Raw genomic sequence first — 21,666 nt, 5'->3', positions numbered from 1 at the left:
GTATATATATATATATATGTACATATATATACATACACACACATTTTAGATATTCATATAAAGTTTTGTATATATATATATATATATATATATATATATATATATATATATATATTTTTTTTTTTTTTTTAAATATTAGTTTACTAGCACCTGTTTAAGAATTTTAAATGTCTAAGCTATATAATACACCTCGGGGTTATGTTTGATACATTTCTATTTTGAAGTTGAATTTACTGTGTTTTTAAATTATACTTAAGTCATGAACTAATCAAAACATTCAGTAAAGGGATCATGGGGATATAGAAGGAAATTAAAAGTTGGTGATTGATTTTTACATCTGAGGAAGTCTTGTTTGACAAATGCTGTGGGGAGTGTTGGGTTTATGTAACTATTGAATAAACGGATGTTTTCGAGCTATTGCCTGAATTTGTGACTTAGACAGCCTCCTGCTGGTGTCTGTGTTTGTTGCTGTGTTTTAACATTGCTACTTCGCATGGATTGAAGCCTTGTATAGCATAACTAGTTTGAAATGTGTATAAAAGTGCTTAGTGTGTATTACTGTGCATTTATTCCAGAGTCTGTGTGCAAAGTGCTACTATTTTGTGAAATGGTCAAATACAGGCATTTCTAAAATGTTCTTGTGCATGGGTGTGTCTTCGCAGGGTGCTGCAGTTGGAGCGTTTCTTGCACTGTACAGAGTATTTGGCAAAATGAAACAATTTTGTGAAATTTCATTGTGCTGTATACTATTTGCAAAGTGCAGTTTAGAAGCGTTTCCCACTCTGAGCTTCTGCCCATTTCATTCGTAAAATTTAATTACTTTGAAACAGTTTATTCGCAAATTGCAATTACTTCGAAATAGGTTATTCGTAAAGTACAGCTGCTTTGAAATATTTCTTAACCTCTGCTTCTATTGCCCAGTTTATTTGCACTGTGCAGTTATTGGAGAGGTTTCTTAACATGATAAATAATGTACAGTTAAATAATTTCAAGATAAAATACTCGTACAGTAAAATTTCAAGAAAGTGACTTTTACAGGAAAGTGATTTGAGTGTTAGTGCCCAGGAGACCTATTTAGTAAAGTTCAGTTATACAGCGGCTTATTGTGCTATTGCAAGTACTGGCATAAATTTCATGCACATCTATGTTTGTGTACAAATGTAGGTTTTTGCATATTTGCAAAAGTCTTCACTAAAATGTTAATATGGCAGACTGATTTCACAAGCCACAACCACTTTTACTTGAATCAGAATATTGCATAGAATTGGATAATATTTGATTGAGTATGATGTATTTATGCAAGCAGCTTACCCTCATATAGATGTATGCACCAGGGCATTCATTTTGCTAAACCTAGCAGGGTCAGAGGCCATTGAAAGGGAGCGCTCATTTATATATGCACCAGCAATGTATGAAGATGAATGAGAATCTCGTATTTTGCAACCTGAATCAAGGGAAGACCCAGTGTGTGTAAAGTGCAAAGTCAGAGAAATGTGAATCACCAGACTAATGTTACATTAGAGAGGCATTTGTTATACATGAGAGATCAGAAGCAAGGGGAAACTATTGCGGCTTACGTTACTGAACTAAAATAAGGCTAAAACATGTAAGTTAGATTTAAAGGATGAGTTAATAAAGGACAAACTCGTGTGTGCTATTAATGCTGTTGTGAGAAGGATTTTACTTCATGACAGTAGTTTGATGCTGAGCAAAGTCTTTGAGATTTGTCAGATCCATGAAGTTAAAGGTCACACAAGTATGCTTAGTGATAAGAGCATGGTTTCAACAGGGTCAAGAGCCAATAAGGACTGCATGCAGCATGTTACAGGCAAAAGCAGGCCTAAGCACATGGTAGCAGCAGCCCCTGTGGGACTTCCAGGTAAAACCCACAGTCTTTCTCATAGGATCATAGGAGATTACTAGGTTAATAGCTCTGTGGCCCTTACAAGCCTAGCCAAGAATTTATCCCCAAAAGAGAAACCTGTCAGCACCTGTCACCCCTGCCAATGAGGGACACAGGTTGAACCCCTAGGACAAATTTGTGGTTGCCAATCCACTCAAGGTTGCGCTCGAAGAGGGTCAGCAACATAGTTTTGACATGTATGGGGAGTCTATTCCAGCAATGGCGTAGCCTCTGGGAGACACCTGTCTCTGCAGCAGGTTTTGTTAATGTCCCATATTAGATTTAAGCCTTTTGGGTACTATGCAAGGAGTTAGACTTACAGATATGGTGCACCTGTAGTAGAGCATGGTCTGAGATCGCCTTGTAGGCGAGAAGACTGATCACCTTTGAGCAATCTGTATGATGCAGAGTGATTTGAGCCTGTCCACATAGGACAGGTGTTGGAGGACATGGATTTTCTTTGAGGTATTTCTGTGGCCTTTCCAGTTGATGCAGATGTTTGGAGAGGTACATACCAAACTGGGCATTGTACTCCATTATTGGCCTAATGAGGGAAGAGTACAAAGGTAACATTTTTTTCTGGATGCAAGCCCTGTACTTGTCAGATGAACCAAGTAAAATACTTTTCTGACTGCTGTCACTACATAATGGTCAAATGTGAGATTGTCGTCAACTTGTGTACCCAGGTCTCACCACAGGTTGTGCTCTTAGGGGGTTGCTGCTAATGTGGTAATTAGTAGGGTCTGTGTTTTTGAGGAATGGTGTAGTACATTTTTTGCATTTAACTTAAGAGCATGACTTTGGCACCAATCATTTGTCGCTGGGACTCAAAGTAGGTTATTGTTTGGGGAGTCACTGTCAGCACCCAACTTAGTCTGCAAACCTGGTCAGCCACAGGCCTTTTATCTTTGCTTGGACCTCTGAGAAGTAGATGCCAAACAGTAGGGGTCCCAGGAAAAATCCCTGGGGACACCACTAGTGACAGGTTTGCTGGCACCTATTTTGATCTTGTGGATCCTATCCTTGAGGTAGTTGGCCACGCACCTGATGAGATAGGGATTTACACCAAGTTCTCAACTTTTCGATGATGCCCAAGTGGGGGTTTGTGTCAGTCTTTGGCCAAGTCGAGGTAAGCTGTATGTACGGGCATTCCCTCATCCACTTCCTTGGTGACAGTCTCAAAAGTCAACCAGGTTCAACAGGCAAGATCTGCCCTTGACTAATCCGAGCTTGGTGGGGTAAAGTGCTTGGAAATTGCTTTTGTCCTTGTTTGAGGTACATAATACACTCCATGGCCTTACAGATCAGACTTGTCAAGCTAATGGGATGATAGTTTCCAGGGTCAGTAGTAGTGGCACCACCTTTGTGCGAAGGGATGACAATGACTACGTCATTCCCGTCATATATACATAATACACTCCATGGCCTTACAGATCAGACTTGTCAAGCTAATGGGATGATAGTTTCCAGGGTCAGTAGTAGTGGCACCACCTTTGTGCGAAGGGATGACAATGACTACGTCATTCCCGCTGGAATGAAGCCTGTATTTAGGCTATGGTTGAATAAGGTGCTCAATGGCGAGAGTAGTTCTTGCTGCAGATGTTGCAGAATGCAGCCTGAGATACTGTCAGGTCCCAATGAAGCTGTGATAAGTTGTCCATCTCGCCTTCATTCTTGCTGTTTGGGTTCTGAGCCGATCCTTGGCACTGACTCCACCATCTTCTTTAGCTCGAGAGCTGTTTACTGGCTCGAGGCTACCCCTTATCCCAGAATGCCCAGTGTCAGCTACCCAGATCTCGTTTGCCGCTTCAGCTGCAAGGTTGCTTCGTTACTGGCTCAGGCTTAGTATATTTTTTTCTAATTGTTTGTTCTTAAAAATTTGTCAAGATTTTTATCAAGTTTTTGTCTAGATATATTATTTTATCCCTTATCAGTTTCTTGTGTGTTGTAGCTTTGTTGGCCGTCGCTCCATAACTCGCAGGGCTTCTGTTTCCCCTGAACTTATTTAAATTAGAGAGTCCCCCCCCCCCCCTTAGGACAGCCGTTTAAATTAGAGGCTCTCCTTTCTGTTCCTTAACTGCAAAAAAAAAAACTGTTTCTTAGTTTTGTAGTATAGCATTTTCTTATTGTTGTGGTTAGGAAAATGTCTAAAGATACCAAGGTGTCTGGCTTCAAAAAGTGTGACTCATGCTGTCCGAAAATGTCTGACAGATGGGCACACTAGTTGTGTATATTGTTTGGGTGCTGTTCACCTGCAGGACTTCAGTTCTGTATGTCACGCTTTTTAGTTCAAAGGTCTTGTAGGAGCACAAAAACAAATTAATCCTTCTGGGATTATTGAAGCCTCAGGATTCTCCGGCTGAAAGTATTCAGCCAGCAAAATCCCCTAAGTCTGTCAAGCAGTCTCCTCCACCTTCAGAGCAGACTCCTTTACTTGACCAACAAAGAGCCGGCACCGACAAGGCAACTCCTCTGTCGGTTCCATCTGTTATTTCGGAGCCATCTCGGAGCCGTAAGAGACTGAGGTCTCCATCCTTGGAGTCCATCCACTCGGCACCTCAGTCACCCTTGTTAGAGTGAACGTAGCCATCATTCTTCCCACTCCTCTCGATCCTCTAGATTATCGGATCATGATGTGGGGAGAGTAGTAAGTAGGTTGCTTAAGTCACAGGCACTGGCAAAATTACTGTCCAGCCCACCTCAACAGGTATCTGCTCAGCCTCTATTTCTCTTCCTCCTCCGACTACATTTAGCTCAGGGCCGGAGACCATGGATCTGCAAGTAGTAGAACCATCGGCGCTGATCATCTCTCCTTTGGTTCCAACGTCTGCTCAGATTACCTAGATTGTACCTTCTATCGAGGGATCTGGGTACCAGGGCGCTCTCGGCTCCAAGGGGGGGGGGAGTGGCATCAGACCCTTGTCCGACCCCGTTCTCCTTCCTCTGAGCTTTGGTGCAGGTGAGCTTGGCTCCAACATCTGCCTCTGAGCCGTCACCTTCGACGTGGAGAAGGACTCATGTTTCACTGGAGCTTTCTCTGCCTAGAGTTCGGGATGCCTTCGAGGTCATGCGGAGTGTGCTGTCCCCCGAAACAGCTCTACTACCAGGTCCATCAGCTCCTCCCCCAGTGGTCTGTTCCAACCTCTACTTCTCCAGACCCCAAGCATAGGGAACCTATGCCCCAGGACACCCCATTGGGTGATCCCTCCTCTTCCGAAGCCTCCCCTGATCACTCGGAAGAACCTCCCCGGAAGAAGTGCTGGAGGAAGCACACAGACTCCACTGAGTCTGTCACCTCAGATACAGACATGGATTAATCGGAAGGGTCCCCAAGGTCCCCCTCTGAAGATTCCTTTTTGGAAATCCTTGAAATGCTTAGAGGAGGGACTGGACTTCCCTAGTTCCTACCGAGGAAGTCTGTATACCTGAACACATTTGGTTCCCGACCTTCCACCTCCTGGGTATCTCCTTTCAATTCACTTCTGTCTGTAGTGGCTTGAAAGGCTTGGTCAGCTCCAGATTCTGTGGACCTACTCCGAGGAGACCAAACAAATTTATTATAGCCCCCAGGACAAAAAATTCCTCTCCAAAGGTGTGCCCATTGATGCCATGGTGGTAGCAGCAGCCACCAAGAAAGAGTTGGCAGAAACCTGTTCATCCTCCAAACAGAGTCTTGGATGATGGACAGATATGGAAAGTGCATGTTTGCTTCAGCGACCTTTTCAAAAAGGTCCCTGAACTATCTGCCATTTTACATGTCTTCAAAGGGATCTCCTGAAAGAGCTTTGAGAATACCCTTCAAGATCCTACAGCTGAGGGAGTACCAGCCAAATTAGCTTCTCAACTTGTGACTCTTAATTCCATAGTTAACTCCTCCATGAGGCTGATTTCTTATGCAGCCGATGGAGTGAGCAGAGCCGCAGGGACAGGTGTGGCTCTCAGGAGACATGCTTGGATGCAGCTGTGTCAGTTTGCAGAACCCTTTCGAGCTTCCTTCACCAATACTCCCTTTGATGGCTCCTTTCTCTTTGGGCCTCAGGTGAAAGAAACGACCAGGTGTGAGCAGGAAAGCAAGACTCTCTCTGCCGTGGGAGTCCGTTTTTCCACCCCTTCCAGACCTTATCCCAAGGGTCAGAAGAGCGGAAAGATGTGGTTCCGAAAATCCCAGGGACCCTTGCTGACCCATGTGATTTTTCCCCCAGGGGCAAGGGGGAAACAACAATAACGGACGCCCTCGTGGCAGTGGGGGACTGCAAAATCAGTGCGACAGAGAAACCTCTGCCAAGCCCTTCCAGCATCCCTGAAGGGTTGCCTGACTGCTCACCTCTGGAGGCAGTCAGGCGAAGATTTTTGCTGTACCCAAAAGCCTGGCAAAATGTAACGAGATAGATTGGTAGTATCCATTATATCCAGAGGTTACAAAATTCCCTTCCATCAATCCCCCATAGAATAAAAAAAAAAGCCCATCCCAGATGTCCCACCCAATCTAAGGGATCAAGCAGTCACAGAAATTTCAAGACTGCTAGAAAAAGAGCCATTGAAGTCCCCGCTGACCAACTAGGATCCGGAACTGAAGATTCTTTTTAGTACCAAAAAAGACAGGGGACTGGAGACCAATATTGGATCTCAGCAGATGAACAAATCTGTACAAAAGTTCTGGATGGTGACACTGCAGTCCATTTTCCCTTTTCTTGGTCAGGACAATTGGATGTGCTCGATGGATCTTCAGGACGCGTACTACCATATCAAGATGGAAAAGACTCTCCAGGAGATTTCTTCGCTTCCGTGTAGGGGCCAGTCATTACCATTTCAGAGTTCTGCCCTTTGGTCTCGCCTCATCCCCCAAGATGTTCACCAAGTGTATGGCAGTAGTCACTGCTCACTTGAGGTGTCAAGGATTCCAGGTGTTTCCCTATCTAGACGACTGGCTCCTGACTGCCACTAAGCTTCAACTCTTACAGGCACGGGATTATACAATCGCATCATGCACTCAACTAGGCATTACAGTAATTTTCAAAAAATCTGCCTTGTTGCCCCTGTCAGTCTCACTTACATAGGAGCAGAATTAAACACTAGAAATGTTTGCAAGATTACCACAGGAAAGAGTTTCCACTATTCGTCAAGTGTTAATTCTAATGCAGAGCAAAAGGATTCAAGTCATATATGTCCTCCAAGCTGTAGGCTCCATGGCAGCTGCCATTCTTGTCCCATTAGTGTGCTTCCACATGAGAATCCTTCAGTGGATTCTTTTCACGCAGTGGTCTTTCCAGGAGCTACCCATGTTTCACATGATCCTGATCACAGAAACATGCAAAAAGCACCTTTCTTGGTGGATGGTCTCCCCACTAGTAATTCAGGGCAGACCTTTCATACAACCCCATCCGGTAGCTGCAGTGACCATGGACGCCTCCCTGATAGGGTTGGGGGGGGACATTATCTAGGCAGGACAATCCAAGGCACTTGGCAACCTCGCGAGTACCATCTGCATATCAGTGTCCTAGAAATGAGAGCGGTGCTCCTAGCGTTGCATGCCCTTCAAGACTCCCTTCCGGGACCATTGCAATCCAAACTGACAACATGTCAGTGGTGTGGTACATCAACAAACAGGGCAGGACCAGGTCTTTACCCCTTGTGTTGAGAAGCATTCAGACTGTGGCAATGGGCGATTACCTCCCAACGTTTTCTGATAGCAACGCACATCCCTGGGAAATCTGACGTCATAGCGGACAGGCTCAGCAGAGCTATCCTCATGCCCCACGAGTGGTCTCTGAATCAGGAAGGTGTGGATCTTATCTTCCGCAAATGGGGACAGCCTTGCTGCAACCTATTTGCCACTCCTCTCAGCAACAAATGCAGCAGCTACTTCTCCCTACTTCCTCTTCAAGGTCGTATCCCCAGAGATGCTCTAGTCCATGATTGGCCTAGGGGACTCCTTTACGCTTTTCCCCTAATACCAAGACTCGTACACAAAGCAAAATCGTTGGGTTGCAAAATGATCCTCATTGCCCCACATTGGCCTTGACAGATATGGTTCCTGATGTTCATGTTTCACTGTTGCAGTCATTACACTTGGGTTATCCTGCTGGCAGGCTACCCTCAGTTGGCCTGAATTCCAAAGTCCTGGTCCAACGTCTGTTGCGGTCACCTCTTCCCTGACGATGTAAACCACCAACGACCAGCAAAAAACGATGGTGAACACGCAGTAATGAAGAAATAATGATTTATAATTCCTTCAAATCCAGACCGGTTATGGCTATTCAGCCTTTATCAATGAATACAATAAAGTTTTTTTTTGAATGAAATGAAGCAGCCTGCATTTATACTAGTCTCTGATTACCTGGAAGCAATATTACAGCACCACCCAGTGGCTGTTCCATTCTTGATTAAAGCATATGACCAGTGACATAAAAATGCCAGAGGTATAGATATTAAGTCATGTTTTTAAAGATAAAAATCAAAGCTCTGGAAGTAAGCCATTATATGACATACATATTACAAGGTAATAGACCAATACCATAGTCACTGTTTGTGAATGCATATCAGTGTAAAAAAGCAGAAAATATATACCACTAGTATATATATATATATATATATATTTTGAAGGGTGATAACCACAAGTTCAAAAGAACTGAATAATAATGACCCAAGTACTGATCATATAATATATTACAAAATAAGGCAAAAAGAGTATAGTGGCCTCATTCTCAGCTATATTATAGATTATAATAAATTGAAATAATATGTTTGTAGATAATACAAGTTCAACATTGTAATTGTGTAATACTCTGTTAAACACCAACATACCGGATACGAATACCAAACAATTCATATACACATTCGTATCCTGAACAATTTTTTATCATGCTTTATAGAGTATAATATGAGCGTTGGTAGGCCTAACCACCATTGAATGGTTCGTACTAATTCTGAATCTATATGAATGTTTGTTGTAACCATGATTATGAAATCCTCCAGTGTTCAGTGAAACTCAGATGGTCATTCAGACCTGGGGGGAATAAACATCCAAGGTTGGTTATCCAGTATTGTTCCTTGTGGTTTAAAATGGTGTGCAAACCCTGTTGGTTGTTCCTATCTCCCTGAATTTTGTCAATGATCATGAACATAAACTGGGCATTGGGATGTTGTATCGTGTGTCTGTATAAAGCATTTGTTTCTTTTTTGTTCCTCATGTCACTACGATGTTCTGTCATCCTTATTCTGAGAGACCTAGAGGTTTGACCAACATAAAAAGCTTTACATTGGCAGGTAGCTAAGTAAATAATCCATGTACTGCTGCAATTACCAAACACCCTGGTTTTAAATACCCGATTGGTGTTGGCACTGGTGAATTCTTTTAGTGTACTAACTTGTAAACAGGAGCAGCAGTGACCACATGGAAATGTACCAATTAGTTTATCACCACTGATAGTGGTCTGATGATATATCGCACCTCCCCTTCTCTATTTTTGTAATGTGAAAATAGCCCTCCCAAATTCTTGCCTCTTCTGTATGACATTTGACATTGAGGGCCTAGTATTGACCTTAGTGTCATTAGCCAAAAGAATTTTCCAGTTGCAATTAAGTATATCCCTGACAGTAGGTTGGTTCCTGCCATATGTGGTGACAAATCTCAAGATAGAATCCTGATGAGCATGCTCTGATTTTTTGTATTGTAACAATGTTCTCCTGTCTAAGGTTTTGCTCCATGAACTAGCTTTATATATATCTATGTCTCTATATCCTCTGTCTTTAAATCTATGGTATAAATCAAGTCTGGCATGTTCAAATTCATCATGAGATGAACAAATGCGTCTGATATGCATAAATTGAGACTTGGGGATGTTGCGGATGTTGTGGTTCGGGTGCATACTGGAGGCGTGCAGCAAGGTATTATATTGAGGGTGTTTTCTAAATGTTTTGGTACTTAGTGTAATCATCTTCGTTACGGTAAACAGTAACATCAAAAAGTCTATGGTACTCCTGTTACATGTAACCGTAAACTCAATACCCCAAATGTTACCATTCAGGTACTCCAGATTTACATGGTGGAAATTGATATCTGGCGACGATATTTGGATAATTGCTGGATGGTGTGGATGACGGATGAAGCATATCTAAAGGAATTTATGGAGTACCTGAATGGTAATATTTGGGGTATTGAGTTTACGGTTACATGTAACAGGAGTACCATAGACTTTTTGGATGTTACTCTTTAGCGTAACGCAGATGATGCTTTAAGTACCAAAACATTTAGAAAATACCCTCAATACAATACCTTAATACACGCCTCCAGTATGCACCCAAACCACTCCATCCGCAACATCCCTAAGTCTCAATTTATGCATATCAGACGCATTTGTTCATCTCATGATGAATTTGAACATGCCAGACTTGATTTATACCATAGATTTCAGGACAGAGGATATAGACATAGATATATATCAAGCTAGTTCATGGAGCAAAACCTTAGACAGAACATTGTTACAATACAAAAAATCAGAGCATGCTCATCAGGATTCTATCTTGAGATTTGTCACCACATATGGCAGGAACCAACCTATTGTCAGGGATATACTCAATTGCAACTGGAAAATTCTTTTGGCTAATGACACTTTAAAGTCAATACTAGGCCCTCAATGTCAAATGTCATACAGAAGAGGCAAGAATTTGGGAGGGCTATTTTCACATTACAAAAAACAGAGAAGGGGGAGGTGCGATATATCATCAGACCACTATCAGGGGTGATAAACTAATTGGTACTTTTTCCATGTGGTCACTGCTGCTCCTGTTTACAAGTTAGTACACTAAAAGAATTCACCAGTGCCAACACCAATCGGGTATTTAAAACCAGGGTGTTTGGTAATTGCAGCAGTACATGGATTATTTACTTGGCTACCTACCAATGTAAAGCTTTTTATGTTGGTCAAACCTCTAGGTCTCTCAGAATAAGGATGACAGAACATCGTAGTGACATGAGGAACAAAAAAGAAACAAATGCTTTATACAGACACGATACAACATCCCAATGCCCAGTTTATGTTCATGATCATTGACAAAATTCAGGGAGGTAGGAACAACCAACAGGGTTGGCACACCATTTTAAACCACAAGGAACAATATTGGATAACCAACCTTGGATGTTTATTCCCCCCAGGTCGGAATGACCTTCTGTGAGTTTCACTGAACACTGGAGGATTTCATAATCATGGTTACAACAACAAACATTCATATAGATTCAGAATTAGTACGAACCATTCAATGGTGGTTAGGCCTACCAACGCTCATATTATACTCTATAAAGCATGATAAAAATTGTTCAGGATACGAATATGTATATGAATGGTTTGATATTCATATCCGGTATGTTGGTGTTTAACATGGAGTATTATACAATTACAATGTTGAACTTGTATTATCTACAAGCATATTATTTCAATTTATTATAATCTATAATATAGCTGAGAATGAGGCCATTACTCTTTTTGCCTTATTTTGTAATATATTATATGATCAGTACTTGGGTCATTATTATTCAGTTCTTTTGAACTTGTGGTTATCACCCTTCAAAATATATGTATACTAGTGGTATATATTTTCTGCTTTTTTACACTGATATGCATTCACAAATTGTGACTATGGTATTGGTCTATTACCTTGTAATATGTATGTCATATAATGTCTTACTTCCAGAGCTTTGATTTTTATCTTTAAAAATATGACTTAATATCTATACCTCTGGCATTTTTATGTCACTGGTCATATGCTTTAATCAAGACTGGAACATGCACTTTGTTACTCCAGCCACTGGGTGGTGCTGTAATATTGCTTCCAGGTAATCCGAGACTAGTATAAATGCAGGCTGCTTCATTTCATTCAAAAAAACTTTATTGTATTCATTGATAAAGGCTGAATAGCCGAAACCGGTCTGGATTTGAAGGAATTATAAATAAATAATGATTTCTTCATTACTGTGTGTTCAGTATCGTTTTTTGCTGGTCGTTGGTGGTTTACATTGTTGGCTTGACCCTGCATGCCATCCTTGCGGAGCATATGGTTGTTTGCCTCTTCCCTGACATCAGTGCGCCAGGGGTATATAAGATGCAACTGAAGCCATTTTCTTCAGTCTTTCTTGCCACGCGGTGTCCGAAGCAAAAGCAGTTCGCAAGTGCCGGTCGTCCGACTCTTGATTTTAGAAATTGAATTTCAGAATCGAAGTCTTCAATAAAGTTAAGTACCCTGTTGGGGAAACTTTATCTTGCTCCAGACCAATGTCAGTAAAAGTCAACAATTGTATTCCTTGTGGAAAGCAAATACCTCACAAGGATTTTCACTCTTACTGTATTCCTTGCCTAGGCCCTGACCACGATGTTGCTAGTTGTCGGTTTTGTGCTAGATTCAACCAACGCACTATTAAGCATCTGATTTTGCTTTACATTACTTTGGCCGAAGATTTAACTACATAATGCCTTCGGAACAACCGACCAGAATTCATAAACGCAAAGACAAAGAAAAGGACAGGCATCCGAGGTCCAAAACCGACGACGAAGCCTCTTCTAGGCCAGTCGCCGGATCGCCGGTTCTCAGTGAGGTGCTTTCGCAGCCCCTGACACCCACTACCTCAAAGCCACAGGCCACCACAGACTCTTACGTGGAGACTAGGCCTCTGGTAACTCAAGGTATTGGGCCTATGGAAACTATTCCCTCAGATGGGTCCGGAGCCGCTGAGCAGGCATCTGAGGGTGTTTTCAGACCTTCACAACTTACTATCAAGTCCACTTCAGCAGCCAAGGCAAAGTCTAAAACACCATTAAAGACAAAGAAACAAGTACAGCATTCTCCTGGACCGTCATCCATGCCAAAGAAACGTGCTTAAAATGGCCGAGGACCTAATTACTTTGATCAGGGGTTCCCATCCCCTACCTGATAAAAGGCCTAGGCAAGATACTGACTAGGACTCCTCTGACCAGGTTTCTATTTCCTCTGATTCCTCTTCAGAACAGGGATATTCTCTTCCTCCCTATGAGGACTCTGATGCTGAAGAAATCCATCCCTTCAGCCTCTCCTCGTGAGGATTACTCTCTTGGGGAAACCCTGCACACAGTGACGGAGCATTTCCATTGGGAAAGCCAGGATTATTCAGAATCCCAGAAAAGGATCAGAGACTTTTTTATTGCCTCAGCACAGGCCCCTTGCTATATCCCCCTGTACTAGATATTGTTGTTTTTTCTGAATCCAGTTTGTCTCTAGATTCTTTACCCCCTGCACTAGTCAAGCCAGATAGGTATTACAGGGTCTGAGATTCTCATAAATTTCTTTATAAACCCTGCTGCTGACCCAGAAACAATTTCTCAGGGTCCCAAAGGGGTCAAGGCTTCCACTGCAAAAAAAACTGTTCCCTCTGATAGGGATTCCAGAGCACTGGACAGATGGGGGAAAAAAGTTTACACTTCTTCTACTTTAGCTGTAAGGGCTTTAAACTGCCAGTTTCACATGCTTAAATATCAACAATATCTAATGTCTTTGCTAAAACAAAATGCTTACAAGCTCAGAAGGTCCTGACAATAAGGAAATGCAGGATTTATTGCATGTAGCTGAACAAGTGGGAAAGCATACTCTGCAATGTGGTTTTGATTCATTAGAGGCTTCTTGCAGAGCCACAGTTACAGGCTCCGTCATTCACAGGCATGCTTTGTTAAAAGAACAAAGTTTACCTGATCATGTTGAAGCAAAATTATTGCATGCTCCATTACAACATGATACTTTGGTGTTAAGGCAGAAGAGGTGTTAAAGAAAATGGAGGCTAAAGCAAAATCAGTGCAGACAGTAAATGATTTCTTACAGGTTCAGCCACCTAGATTTAGCAGGAACTGGCGTTCTAAAAATCGGTCCTTTCCAGTGTCAGGCCACAAAGAGGCAGATACAGACGCCCCAGAGGCAGATCTCCACCCCAAGGCTCATACACACCTAAACAATGGGGTGTTGCAGCCCCCAAAGGCGGAGAAGACAAATCACAACCTTATAGGAAACGGTCCCAATGACTTCCCTCTACAAAAGCCAAGCACTTACCTTATGACAGCACCCTTGGGGGGAAACTAGCTCTCTTCTCACAAAATTGGCACGTGATCACCCAGGACAAATGGGTACTGAATATTGTTTCTCAGGGTTACAGGTTCCACTTTCACACCCTCCCAAGGTCAAAAGGTATACCAGACCTGCCACAAAACCAATGGGCAGAGGCACAAAAACAAATTTCTGCACTCATGGACATGACAGCTATTCAAAAAGTACCACAGAAAGAACAGGGGCAAGGATTTTACTAGAGACTGGAGACCAGTACTGGACCTGTCGTTTCTAAATAATTTCCTGGATGTTCCAGAATTCAAAATGTTGACACTACAGCAACTTCTACCCATGCTGGGCAAGAAGGCTTGGCTAGTTACTTTGGACCTCAGAGGCATACCTGCATGTCCCAATCAGACAATATTGCAGAAGATACCTCAGATTCATAGCTGGCTCAATGCATTACCAATTCTCTGCACTGCCCTTTGGCTTATCTACTGCGCCCAGGGTCTTCACAAAATGCCTGGCACCAGTAATTGCATTTTGCAGACAAAAAGGAATTCAGATATATCCCTACTTGGACGACTGCCTTAATCAAGCAGAGAGCAAGGACTTTCTACTAAAGCATCTGGCGTTTGTAAAATAATTACTAATTTGCCTAGGGTACACAGTAAATGAAAAGAAATCAAAACTAGTGCCCTCAAGAGATAATATTCCTGGGTGCAAGCTTAAATACAACTGCCCAGATGGCTTATCTCATGCCAGACAAGCAAAGGCAACTGACTCATTACTTTCAAATGATGGCAACAAAGACCCAGCTACCTGCAAGAAAAATTCTGCAGGCTTTGGGCTTCATGGCATCTTTCATCCTGCTAATTCCATATGCAAGACTGCATATGAGGAAGCTACAATGGTACCTAAAAGGTGTTTGGACTCAACATTGCCACAGCCTGGAAACCATAACTCTTATTCCCTGCCTGCAACAGGAGATTCGATTTGTGGGCACTGGCCTGTCACCACAACAAGGGGCACCCTTTCACTTTATCCATAGCCAGGCAGACACTAACAGATGCATTGGATTATGCCTGGGGGGGCCCACATGGCAGGAAAATGTGTTCAGGACATGTGGCCCAAGGACCAAATGCATCTTTACATCCGAGATGCTAGCTGTACAGAATGCCCTGACAGCCTTCAAGGACCTACTACGTCCAGGATAACTATTACTAAAGATGGACAATACTACAGTTATGTGGTACATAATCAAGCAAAGGGGCACACATTCCTACCCCGTCTGCAGGCAAGCCATGACTTTGTGGAACACCGCACTGACCTACCACGTACATCTGCAGGCACAATTCCTGCCAGGAAAGAAAAATACTCTGGCAGATGAACTAAGCAGAAACCTCATGGACCCTCACGAGTGGAAACTAAATCCACCGGTCTTCAGCATAACAAAGAAATGGGGATGCCCAGACATAGATCTCTCTGCGTCCCCTCACAACTACCAACTACAGAGATTCTGCACTAGGACTTATCACTCAAAATCATGGAAAGTTGATGCTCTATCTTTCAGCTGGGAAACCCGAACAGTTTATGCCTTTCCACCCCTGCCTCTCCTTCCCAAGGTGCTCCTAAAAGTCAGACAAGAGAAGCCAGAAATTATTTTGATAGCCCCAGACTGGCCACGCCAGCACTGGTACACAATCCTAAAGAGCTTGTCTCAAGGCCCAGCCTGGATTTTACCTTTAATTCCTAATCTTCTGACTCAACAATCGGATCCTGCACAGCCAACTCAGAACCTTAAATCTGGCTGCATGGTGGATAATATAGCCACTCAGAACACCTCTCTCTAAAGCTGTTATGAATGTCATTTTGGAAGCCAGGAGGCCCAGCACCAGGAAATCTTGCGCAGAAAAATGGAAGAGATTCTGTGCTTGGAACCAGGCTCAAGGATTTGACCCACTTGTTCCAAATATTCCTCAGATTTTACAATACCTAACTGAGATGCTGGACAAAGGCCTATCCTCATCAATTAAGATCCATGCCTCTGCCATTTCAGCTAATTACAATACCGAACCTCCTATTTTCTCTCATCCACTGCTAAGACTACCTCAGAGGGGCAAAAAACATAAGACCCCCAAAAAGAGCACCGATACCTACATGGTACCTCAACTTTGTCTTAAAGCTCATACTACCTCCTTTTGAGCCAGCCAATACAGATGACATAAAATTCTTATGGAAAACTGCTCTGCTCGTACCAATAACTTCAAGAAGTCAAAGGCATTAATGGCAGTGGAACTTTTTATCATTTTTCATCCGGACAGGCTTTCTCTAAGGACAAACCCAACTTATGCCAAAGGTAGTATCCAGTGTGGCTCTTAACCAAACCATTCATTTGCCAACATTTTATCCAAATCCCCAGAATAAAGGGGAGAAACTTCTGCATTCTTTGGACATACCCAGGCAGCTACGCTTCTACTTGGACAAAACAAAAGCTTTCAGGAAAACTGATCAACTGTTTGTAGCATATGCTGCAGGATCACTGTTTCAAAATGGATAGGGCACTGTATTCGGTACTGCTACACACAGCATGGAAAATCAGTCCCTAATAACATTAGGCTTCATTCCACCAGGGCAACAGCCACTTCAGCAGCCTTTCTCAGAGGAGTACCTAACAAGGAAATTTTGGAGGCTGCAACTTGGAGTTCAGTGCACACCTTCAAGCATTACCACCTGCCTCTCTACTCTAAATCCAGAACAGGATTTCCCACTGCAGTTCTGCAGGGCCTCTTAGCCAATCCTAACTCTTTATAGACCAGCCACCCAAACTTAGCTTTAGGATTCAATCCAAGTGTGATGACTGCAGCAGTGTAACGCGATGAACATAGTACAGTTTTGTACCTACCATAATTGTAGATGTTCCGAGTGTTCACACTGCTGCAGTCCAGGTTACCCTCCCTCCATCCCCTCTGAACTAACTGGACTTATCTATACCCTTCTATCCTATACAACCTTTGGGGTGTATTTGCTGGTAACTGAAGGTATTTTTATTTTATATGTATATTTTTGATTAGCAATATGTATTGCCTACCCACTTGAGGGCACCTGACATCTGGGTCAAGAAAAACTGAAGAAAATGGTGTCAGATGCATCTTGTATATTTCTGGTGCACTGACATCAGGGAAGACGCGACAGCAACCGATGCCGGACCAAGACTTTGGAACTCTGGCCGACTGCAGGACCGCCTGCCGGCTGGCTGACCCAAGTGTGATGACTGCAGCAGTGTGAACACTTGAACATCTACTTTTGTGGTAGGTGCAAAACTGTACTTAAGGATCCACCTGACCACATCACTATCCATGTTAAAGTTGGTAAAAGAATGTGAATGCAAGGCAGCCTCTACTCCATTATGAGTAATCAGTGTCGTAGCTTTGAAGGTTTCTACGTAATGAGGAGATATAATGCTTCCTGCTCTTTTTTAAGAACTTCATTCTCTATTTCATACACCAAAGTGTATGGGTACTCCCTTGTAATACAGTTTCTAGTAAATTACATTCATCCATAAGGTCTTGGTCATATGAGACCATTCTGGTGGCTCTTAAATCTCTTGAGCCAGAGGATGGGCACTTGAGAAATGTAGAAACAAGTTAGAATATGTGGCTTTTCAGTAAATACGAAAGTAGCAACATTTTGTGTCCTTTTCACGCTAGGCTTGCCACCCCTCCGTTTTTTTTTCCGGACTATCAGGAAATCAACTGATTCTCCGGTAGTCCGGAAAACACTGTACAAACTCCGGTATTCTGTTTCAAAAAGGAAACGGACTATCTGAGTTTGTAAATCGGCTGATTTACTATGCTTTTTTTTACAGAAAAGCATAGCAAATCAGCCAAAAGCAGGCGGCGGGAACGAAAAAAGAGGGCGCTCCCGTTGAGTGATGCTGTTGTGACATCACAAAATAGGCGGTATGTTGGCGGGAGAGGGGGTGGGGTGGGCGGGGGTTACTGGTGACGCGAGGGGCGTGGCTTGGCTCCGGTTTTAGCCGTGAACAAAGGTGGCAACCCTATTTCACGCAAAACATCCAAATAAGAAATACTGCTGTAATTCATTTGAAGAGTGAAATCCAAAATCTGCTGTGATTTAAAATCAGCAAAAGTGAAGTGCGTCAGTACCAGACCAGATCAGAAATTATCCAAATATCGTGCAATGACTGACAAAATGAGCAAAAGGCTCAAGTACAAAGGACTTTGCTATTTTGCCATAACTATATTAGAATAAACTGAGCTGCAGTTTGTCCCCTTTGCAACACCTTTTGAAAGTATTTTCCATTGAACAAGGTGAAGTTATGTAACACCACTTCAAGTAGGACCTCTAGGGTATTAGTAGACCTGAACTTACTCCTTTTTCTTCCAAAATTCTCTAAATAGTCAGACCAATCTTGAGGGATCAGTGTATAAATCTTTGACATCTGTAGTGACCAGAATGTCTTCATTATGAAATTAGATAATCTTTAAAAATTTGCATGATTCTTAACATTTGTTCCTGTATGAGAATAGCCGTACGTACATAATCCACAAACTTAGCACAAGCTTTTGTAATAGCACCCCTGCTGTCTACTATTGGGCTCATCTGTGGGTTGTTCACATCCATGTGATTTTTTTGGAATACCAAATAGTGGGAGTAAGTGGGGAGGGGATGTTTAAAATCGAACTCTTTGGAAATGCTCCCCTCAATGAACAAATTAATATTCCTAATTCTTTTATAAGCTTGATTGACTGTTTAGAGAAACACATAAACACTGTTTTCTAACGTACATCTCATCCTTTGCTTGTCATCTTATCACCACCAAACCCCCCTCCCTTATCTGGCTTCATGAACCTCAAGCCTTAATATCGTACTTTCATTGCTTAAATTCCCTTTATCAACCGTTTGTCTCCTGACAGTTGATTTTCTAATGTCTAATTCACATATCCGGTAAAATTGTAAAGTAGGGTTTAGTGGAGGGATGAAGGTGCTCGAAATTTGCAAGGCATCAGAAACTGGTGTAAAATCCGTAAACTATGCCCTGAAGTTAAACTTCCTAACAACATTGCTCATCAATCAGTAAATGAGCAATATCAGCATGCCGTGAAGGAATAAACGTCATCCCTTTTGCTAGTAAATGACAAGAATCAAATGCAAATCCACTAAAATTGAAAATATGAAAGTCCTTCAGTATTAGAAGTTATTTCGCAGCTAAAAAAGCCACTGTTATCCACCAGGTCACCATTGTTAAAATTGGAAGTTCCCTATTAAAAAGGGCTAGGTCAGGGGGAGATGTGTACAGTTATTGTTCCATTGGTATTGCCTGTGGGGAGGGGGTCCTGTACCAGTCTGGGTCTGGTAAAAAATCTGTCCTGCTGATCATCGTGTTATACTGCTGCAGTCATCACACTTGGGGTATCCTGCTGTCAGGCGGTCCCGCAGTCGGCAGAATCCCTAAGTCTTGGCCCGGTGTCTTGTCGCTTCTTCCCTGACGTCAGTGCGACAGGGGTGTAAAAGAGGCAGCAGACGCCATTTTCTTCAGTCTTTCTTGCCGCGCGGTGCCCGAAGCAGAAGCAGTTCAAGTGCCGGTCGGCTAGCTCCTGAGATTTTCAAATGTAATTTCAGCCCGAATTCTTCTCTAAAGCTAAGTACCCCATTTGGGAAACTTTTCTTGCCGATGTCAGACAGTTAATTGCATTTCTTGTGGGAAGCAAATACCTCAAGGATTTTCATTCTTATTGTATTCCTTGCCTAGGCCCAGACCACAACGTCTCTGGTTGTCGTTTTTGTGCTAGGTTCAACAAACGTACAATCAAGCGTCGGGCAGAATTCACCCACATTATTTTGGCAGAAAATTTAACTATAGCATGTCGTTGGAGCAACCGACATCAGCAATGACAAAAAAACGCAAGGCCAGGCAACCAAGGCCAAGACCAGATACCAAGGCCTCAGCAAGGCCTGCCGCCGGTTCTCCGGTTTTCAGTGAGGTGCCTACGCAGCCCCTGACTTAGAAATTCTGACGGCCTCCCAGACCAAATCAGCTGGGCCTCAGGAGCCAGTTCCATCTCACCCCTCGGACACCAACCCTGACGGTGAACTGGAGATTTTGGACAGGCCTTCGGTTTCTGAAGGTGTCTTCAAACCGACAGCTATTTCTATTAAGTCTTATGCTAAACTTAAAGCCCCCTTAAAAGTTAGGAAACCAGGTCCACAGACCCCCCCCCCCCACACACACAGGCCCCTATGCCTAAAAAACAGATGCTCAAGATGGCTGAGGATTGAATTACCCTTATCAGGGGTTCCCAACCCCCTCCTGACAAAAGGCCTGGACTGGTGGAAGGTTATCCTTCCTCTGACCAAGCATCCATTTCCTCAGCTAACTCTGAGGACCAGGATTATTCTTTCCCTCCTTAGGAAGACTCAGATGCTGAAGAGTCCATTCCCTCTGTCCCCCCCCCCCTGAAGACTACTCTTTTGGGGAAACTTTACACACCATGAGGGAACACTTCCACTGGGAAGGCCAAGAGTACTCTGACTCTAAGAAAAGACTCTTCTTCCACAGCATAGACCCCTTGCAATTCATCCAGTTTTAGACATTTTGGATGATGTCTACACCGAATCTAGTCTAAACCCAGTCTCCTTACCTCCTGCGCCAGCTAAACCAGACAGATACTACCGAGTTTCTGATTCTCATAAATTTCTATACAATAGCCCTGTTGCAGACCCCAAAACCATTTCCCAGGGTCCCAAAGGGGTTAAGGTCTCTACTGCTTAGAATCCACTACCTTCTGAAAGAGGTTCCAGAGCATTAGAAAGATGGGGGAAGAAAGTGTATACGTCTGCCACTTTGGCCATGAGGGCCTTAAACTGCCAATTCCACATGCTAAAATGCCAGCAGTACTTGATTACACAGTTAAAGCAGAAAATGATTCCTCAGACAGATCATCCTGATTTCAAAGAGATGCAGGATTTGCTGCATGCAGCAGAACAGGTGGGAAAGCATACCTTAGTGTGGTTTTGATTCATTGGAAGCCTCATGTAGAGCAGCTGTCACAGGATCTGTAATTCGTAGACATGCTTGGCTAAAAGAGCAAGCCCTACCAGAACATGTCAAAGCAAAGTTATTGGATGCTCCATTGCAGAAAGATGTGTTTGGTGTCAAAGCATAGGAAGTCTTAAAGAAAATGGAAGAAAAGGCAAAATCTATGCAGACAAAGATTTTTTTACAGGTACAACCTCCTTGTTTCAGCAGAAACTGGCAATCATAAAACTGGTCCTTTCCTGCATCAGACAGACCCCAAAGGGGTAGGTACAGACGCCCAAGGGGCAGAGGCCAGCCACAAGGTTCTTTCAGGTCTAGACAATGGCATACAACAACTCAGAGGTGGAGACGAAAGATCTCAACCCTTCAGGAAACTAACACAATGACTTCCCTCTTCGCCTGCCAAGCAAAATTGCCCTGGCAGCACCTTTGGGAGGAAGACTGGCTCTGTTTCCACAAAATTGGCACATCATAAAGGACAAATGGGTTCTGGAATATTACCCGAGGCTACAGATTTCATTTTCACACTTTACCACGGATGAGAGGCATGTCAAATCTGCCTCCAAACCAATGGGCAGAGGCACAAACGCAAATTTCAGCTCTCATGGATATGAAAGCAATTCAAAAGGTACCTACAAAG

At 43.0% G+C, this 21,666-nt stretch overlaps 1 protein-coding gene across 4 annotated transcripts in view; it reads left to right on the top strand.

The window, feature by feature from the left end:
- EIF4ENIF1 (eukaryotic translation initiation factor 4E nuclear import factor 1) overlaps positions 1 to 21,666 on the top strand; it is a 1,251,142-nt gene that overhangs the window by 910,319 nt on the left and 319,157 nt on the right. The gene's annotated exons all lie outside the window — the stretch shown is intronic.

Source organism: Protopterus annectens, chromosome 4.part0 (genome assembly GCF_019279795.1).
Source record: "Protopterus annectens isolate FY-2018-M chromosome 4.part0, PAN1.0, whole genome shotgun sequence".
NCBI classification, from domain to species: domain Eukaryota; kingdom Metazoa; phylum Chordata; order Ceratodontiformes; family Protopteridae; genus Protopterus; species Protopterus annectens.
This window is presented reverse-complemented; position numbering and strand designations above follow the sequence as displayed.